This window comes from Callorhinus ursinus, unplaced genomic scaffold, assembly GCF_003265705.2.
Source record: "Callorhinus ursinus isolate GAN/ISIS: 27379988/994484 unplaced genomic scaffold, GSC_fseal_2.0 scaffold2, whole genome shotgun sequence".
Lineage (NCBI taxonomy): Eukaryota > Metazoa > Chordata > Mammalia > Carnivora > Otariidae > Callorhinus > Callorhinus ursinus.
Genome location: NW_027397064.1, coordinates 70,776,913 through 70,784,159, shown reverse-complemented (window position 1 = coordinate 70,784,159; position 7,247 = coordinate 70,776,913).

The following is a 7,247-nucleotide window of genomic DNA, read 5'->3' as shown; positions in this document are numbered from 1 at the left end:
CAAAGATCAGAGCTGAAAGTAATGTAGAATAACACTGCAGTCATTAGTGAGCTTTTCATTTTGTTTCATATCTTTGTAGACCACGTGGAATACTTTGTAGTGCTCTCCATAAGCCTTCAGGTTTAACTTTTACCTGTCAGATCCTGGAAAATTGCCTTTATTTTCCTTTTTATTGGGAGAAGAGGAGGTTATGAAAGAGAGAGAAGAAGAATTACAATTAATCATCCTCTCAGCTCCTGACTAGGAGTGTGCGGGTATGTGTGCCCGCCCACATAAGTTTGTGTATGTGTGTTTTCCCCACTAGTTATTTCCCATCTCAGAAAATAGTATCAGCTGAACAAGCCAGGATCCTGGGAGACCTCTTTGATGATTCTGTCTCCTTCCAGTCAATCGACAAATCCTATTAATTGATTCTCCTAAATATTTCTCCAATCTGTCCACCACCTTCCTGGTCCTCAAACTGGAGCCCTCCCAGCCAGCCTCACCCACAGCTTCCCACAGCCCTTCTACAGCCTCCTCAAAGTACTCACCACACCTTGCAATTATGTTGTGATTTGGGTCATTATTTGATTAATGTCTACTGCCTAGATTATAAGGTTCACGAGGGCAAAGTCTACCTGTTTTATTTACTGATGCATCCCAAGAACCTAAAACAGTGCCTCTCACATACTAGGTGCTCAATAAATATTCGTTAAATGAAGAAGGAATCCTCTTGTTAGCATGTCCTGTATAAACTCTTACAAAATGCCCAATCTTTGCAAGACTCATCCTTACCTTAGTCAGTCCCTTGTCGGCCGGGCTCCCCCGATTGTCCCTCCCATCTCACTTTTTGGGGGAGGAAAATCCTCTGTACCATCAGTGTAGAGTTGTGGCGATGGCTAGAACCTCTTGTTTTCCCCTATAGCATATGGCTTTCCCTGCTGTCACAACCAAATCCAGATTCATTACCTTCAGGAAGGTCTCCAAGCTTAATTCCCCCTCAGCCCAGCATAACTTTCCTTCTTGTTCCCTTCGAACTAAGGTTACACTAGGAAGATACTGATTTGTTCTCATTCCTATATTGTGTTGAGAACATTCATCCTTTTTCATGAACTTGGCTTCTGACCACCCAGCATGTCCTCATTTGAAAGGCCCATGTCTCCCTTCTCCCCTTAGACTGCCACAGAGAAGTCCTCTGTAGGTGTTCTCCGACTGCTCCCCTGTGCCTGCCTTGTGTCTGCTCACTGGCTTTTCACTTCACTCCTAATTCCATCTTCTCCACTCATCTTGCCCTCCTTGAACACTCTTCAAGAAACAGATAGATAGGCTTGCAAACACTCTCTCCTGGTTATTCCTATGTATGGTGGTTTGTGTGCATGTTTTGATATCTTTGTTCCTTTGTTCATTCATTCATTATAAATATATATCCCTTCTTCTTCCCTAAAATAATTAGAAACAGTTTACAAGGATAATAAAAGCACATCAAAATAGCATACATTCAAACAAGTGGGGAAGAAAAGGGAAACGTGAGGGGAAGGGGCATCCCTGGCCCAGAGCCTGGAGCTGATACCAAGATGCATAGATGCATTCCATACAGTCTATTCATTGGCAGATGGCAGGTCCTAAATTGGCTTTGGGCTGGCTAGCATTGCTTCATAAAGAAAAAAATTTAGTGTCTCTAAGATAAAATGTGAACTAATAATTAGGAGAAGAACAACTAGTCCCAATTCTAAGAGGTCACAGTGTAGTATAGTGAGGAGCATGGGCCCTGGAGCAGATGGCCTGAGTGTGAAGGTGGGGTGGGCGGTGGTCAATGCACCTACTCCAGGTGGTTCTCAACACTGGTACACATTACCATCGCCAGGGAAGCCTTTAAAAAAAACACGATTTGGAGCCCTTCCTCAGGCCAAATAAATAAGAATCTCTGGGAATGGGACTGGGAAGCCCTATTTAAAAATTTTCCCCTGGTGATTTGCTGCCAATGATTTAGAAGAATGGATAGTCTGTGAATATGGCAGGGTATTCCTCTAGGTGAACTTCTCCAAGTTCTTAGATGGTGTCTCCCCTGGAATAGTTTATAAAGATCAAGCTCTTTCACTTGACTCTTATTCCTCAATGTGTGTGCATACACACACACACACACACACATATAATTGAGATATAATTGACAAATACAGTTGTATATATTTAAAGTGTACAATGTGATAATTTGATATACAAATACATTGTGAAATGATTACCACAATCAAGTGAATTGACACCATCCACTACCTCACAGTTACCTTTTTTACAGTAGTCAAGATATGGGGAAAAAAAACACTTAAGTGTTGATCAATGAATGAATAAAGAGAATGTGGCCTGTGCACAGAATAGACTATTATTTAGCCATAAAAAGGAGGAAATCCTGCCATTTGTGACAACAGGGATGAAACTGAAGGGCATTATGCTAAGTAAAATAAGTCAAAGAAAGACAAATACTGCATAGTAATACTTATATGTGGAATAGTTAAACAAAAAGAAGTCAAACACCTAGACAAGAGAACAGAATGGCGATTACCAGGAGCGGGCGGGGGGGGGGGGGGGGGGAGATGAAGGAAATGGGGAGATGCTGCTTAAATTGGTTAAAGGATACAAATTTTAGTTACAAGATGAATACATTTTGGGGATCACAGCATGGTGATTGTATATTTAAGGCTCACTCTTATAGCAAATTTCAAATGTCCTCACCACAGAATGTATTTTTTTTAAAAAGGAATTTTTGTATCCCCTCTGAAATGTAGATGTTGAATTTCTGATCCCCAGGGGGGCTGTATTTGGAGATGGGGCCAGTAAGAAATTATTAAGGTAAAGGAGAGCGTAGTGTAGGGCCCTGGCTGCATAGGATTAGTGTCCTTATAAGAAGGGACACCAGAAAGCTCCTTCTCTTTCTCTCTGTGTCCACACTCACCAAGGAAGGACCATGTGAGGACATACTAAGAAAGTGGCCATCTGCTCACCAGATATGGGACAGGCTGGAATCTTGATCTGGTACTTCTAGCCTCCGGCATTGTGAGAAAATAAATTTCTGTCGCTTAAGCCACATGATATTTTGTCAGCTTGAGCTGATTAAGACATATATTTTATATGTGTGTATATATGTAATGAACTTATGTGTATAACTCATTCACTCTTTTTTTATTATGTTATGTTAATCACCATACATTACATCATTAGTTTTTGATGTAGTGTTCCATGATTCATTGTTTGCGCATAATACCCAGTGCTCATTCATTCACTCTTACAATGTACCAGGCACCAGGGCAAGTGTGTGTGTGTGTGTGTGTGTGTGTGTGTGTGTGTGTGTGTAGTATATAATGATATATATACAAAAATAAACAAAAACCAACAAACAAAACCACCGAAAATGATAGATAGATAGATAGATAGATAGATAGATAGATAGATAGATAGATAAAAGTAAATATATAGTTAACTGCCTGTCAACTTAATTTTGCCCAAATGTTATTCTTAACCACTTTCAGAGTAATATGTGTATATTATTCAATGTAATTTGCTATGTGAACTCATTAACCACCACGACCAGCTCTTTAGTTCCATGTTTCACTTCTAAGCACCAACAAACTAAATAACTGACACACTTAACAATTGCTCAGTAAAACTGAATCTTTGGTCCAAAATACACTAAATAACTTCTCCTGGCTTATTTGTATCTAGTTATAGAATGTTATTCAATGCTTTGTACCCTGTAGATCCTTAACAAGGGCTATAAACCATAAAATTCAGGAATATAACAAAGTCAGTTTGAATTTTATTTCCATCACTTAAAAATATAGCTCTTAACATTTGGGACTCATTTTGGAGACTGTTGATAAAATCTATGGGCCCACTCTGCAGAAGGAGGCACATTAACACATATATCCCCAACTTTGCATAAAACTTCATGGGTCCAGACACCGGCCTCAGGCTGTTCATGGCAGGATAACGTGTCCCCTACCAATGTCCAGACCTCCTGCTGGTGGCCCTTGACATATTGCTGTCCTCTCTAGGTTCTGGTAATTGCTCCCCCTATGCCCTCAGATCAGGGCCAGTAACAGCTGTTCCCAGCTGCACCATCCTTTATTTCCTACCTTCTGACCCCCTCTTTGTAAATAGTCCTTTCAGTAACTCTCTCAGTACCTCGCTTTATTTGTGCCATCTGATTCCTGCTGCGACCCTGTAATACAGCCTCCAAAGTACATCTGGGGACCCAAAACCGTTTTGAAAAACACTGACTTAAGAAACTCCATTCCACGTGAAGATCTTTCGATTACAATATTTACTGCAAAACAGAAGTTGGTATTTTTCTTTTTAACGGGTAGAATACTTTTAAAAAGATAATCTTCTAATACAAGAATGTTTATTCTTACATGTGAAAGTTCTCATGGAATTCTCCAGGGCTTGAAGCTTGAGAAACATGGTGTTTGACTTATTTTCCTAGCTGGCTGCTGGGCATCACGTGTATGAAAGAATTGAAAGCTTGAGTAAAAGACAGATAAATGGCTTCTGTTGCTTGCCTCCCAAGCTACATGTCCCGTCATCCTGTCATGGAAGGAAATTAAAATTGTCTGACACATACTGAGTTTCATAAAGCCACACTGTTCTTCTACAGGATTCTGTGAGCCTGTAGAAGTCAATACCACAAGTACTTGGTTTTTTTGAGGATTTGATCTACAATCTTCATTTCGGAATTAGAGCTAAGTAAATTAATATTTAGTTATCGGGGTCTCTCTTTGTCCCTTTTAAAACATAAATGATCTATATAAATGTTTCTTTCCTCAGTCCTTCAGGACTTTTTCTATCTTCAAAGAATCCTAAAATAATAGCCAGTGGCTCTGCCATCCAGTGTCTCCTAAGATGAATAACTGAAAGACTTATAATTTGCAACCTACTTCATTATTAACTCCTCAACTGTTTTCCCCATTTCCGATTTGCTTTTTTACTCCCCCCAGATAGGTATCACTCAATCCAGAATTGATATTTATAATTTGTTTTTCTAAACACTGAGCATGACAGTTTTCACTAGAGAACAAAAGCCCACCGTTAAACCACTTTTCTCCCTGAAACTTTAAATTTGATTTAAATATTTTTATAAGTATAAAATAATTTTATTTTTTTATTTTAAAATCATCAAGCAAAGAACCTAGAAACCAATATAACATTTTATAGAGGATTAGTCAAGAATTAGCTACAAAAGGCAGCAATTTAGGATTGGGTCAGTGTTTTCTAAATTTCTAAAATTTCTTAGAAAATCTGTTACTCTCTACAGTAGCTTAATCATTACCATCATGAAACACTGGACATTCCGGAGTTAGAGAAATCATCTGAGTAATGTGATTTTGCCCCATGCCCTATTAGAATAAGAAGAATGAATTATTTAAGATCTGGGTTCTTCTTCTCATTTTCATATCACTTTATTTTTCATCTGGGTTTAAGGTCCTTTGCATTTACATGTGTTCCCAACATTGCAACCAACAAAAACTAATTAAGAGGCAAGCAAATGTTATCTATGTTCTACTTACTCTGAGTAAATAATCAGCAGTGGAAACCAGTCCACTACTCAGATATATTTCCTACACTTCATTGTCCTGCCTTCTTCTTTCTTCCACTGGGACTCCAGAGAAGTCACCTGTTATACAGCTGGTTCCATGATTGATTTAAGGTTGCAATACCACAGATCTGCTTTAAGTCAACAAGCAAATGATAGAAGAAAATGTATTTATAAAGAACCTACTTTGTGCAGGTCATAGTGATAGGTGTTGTGGGAGAGCAAGACACAGTAACTTCCTTAAACAATGTATAGCCTACTAAGTTTGAGGCACTAAGACAAATGTGTTATAATTCAAAGGATTATCTGAGAGACTCCAAAAGAGAGGTAGAAATAAAAGTGTTTGGGGAGTCAACAGAGAGAATGATCATATGGAGCTAGGATTTGAAAAGGTTTCTTAGACAAGGTGAATATTTGAGACAAGCTTTATTTAAGGGCTGAAATTTTGAAAGAGACTTTGGGGAGGGCGTTTTCATTGAAAATAAAAGAATGAAATAGGACAAAGAAGGAAAATAGGACACCACTATTCTAGTTATGTCCTGTTTGGCTGGAGCTGGAAAGGTAAAATGGGGTTCTATTATGTGGGACCCTACAAGTCAGGTTAAGGAGATGGGGCCTTGAGCCTAGGCAAAGGAAAGTGGCTGACAGGCATGGAGCAGAACCAGTGAGGAGTCTGTTGGAGGTAAGTGGGAGGAGGGGGAGGGAGGTAGAGACAAGTACCCGTAACAAGAAACTGTGTCTGGGTGTAGATGACCAAGACTTGACCGCTACCTTCCACAATATCCCAAGGTTGTGGGGAGGGCAGAGATGGATTAAAGACAAGCTAAGGCCACCAAAGACATCATTTTCTTGTTAGACTAGTCAGCTCCCCTACTTGTGAAGGTCAGTGCCTTCACATTTTCACCTAATAAGTTAAGCAGCTTACATATTTCAGAATAAAAATTCCCTTTTCATGTGAAGGTGATGTGTTTCCAAAGTCTTTCTTTTGCTAAAAGGCAAAAGAAAGTTCAAGCATGACAGAGCCAGAGCAGCAGCTATGGAAGAGAATGGCATCTAAAGGGCTGATGAGGGAGAAATATCCACCATGGTCTCAGTATCTGTGCAGATAAAACGCTTTCTGGCTTTGTGACTAATAAAACTTAGCTTTCCCAGAAAGGAAAAATGTATAAAATTCAGTATGTTAAAAAAGGGTCAATGAAATTCTGATACATAGGACAACATGGATAAATCCTGAAAACATTATGCTAAGTGGTATAAGCCAGACACAAAAAGACAAATATTGCATGATTCTCCATATCTGAGGTACCTAGAGTAGTCAAATTTATAGAGAAAGAAAGTAGAACAGTGGTTACCGGGGGCTGAGGGAAAGAAGACAGGGGAGTTATTGTTTAATGGGTATAGTTTCAGTTTGGGATGATGATAAAGTTCTAGAGATGGATGGTGATGACAGTTGCACAATAATATGAATGTACATAATGCCACTGAATTGGATACTCAAGAAAGGTTACAATGGTCAATGTTATGGCATGCATATTTTACAATTTTTTAAAAGCAAAGGCTCAGTGAGGTCTATATTGTGGTTTTTATGATGCCAAATTCTAATTTACTGATTTTTAGAGAGAAAGTTCATACTATGTGACCTGATAGGATCATGCCTGCAGGTTGGCCTTTCTACACGGGCCTC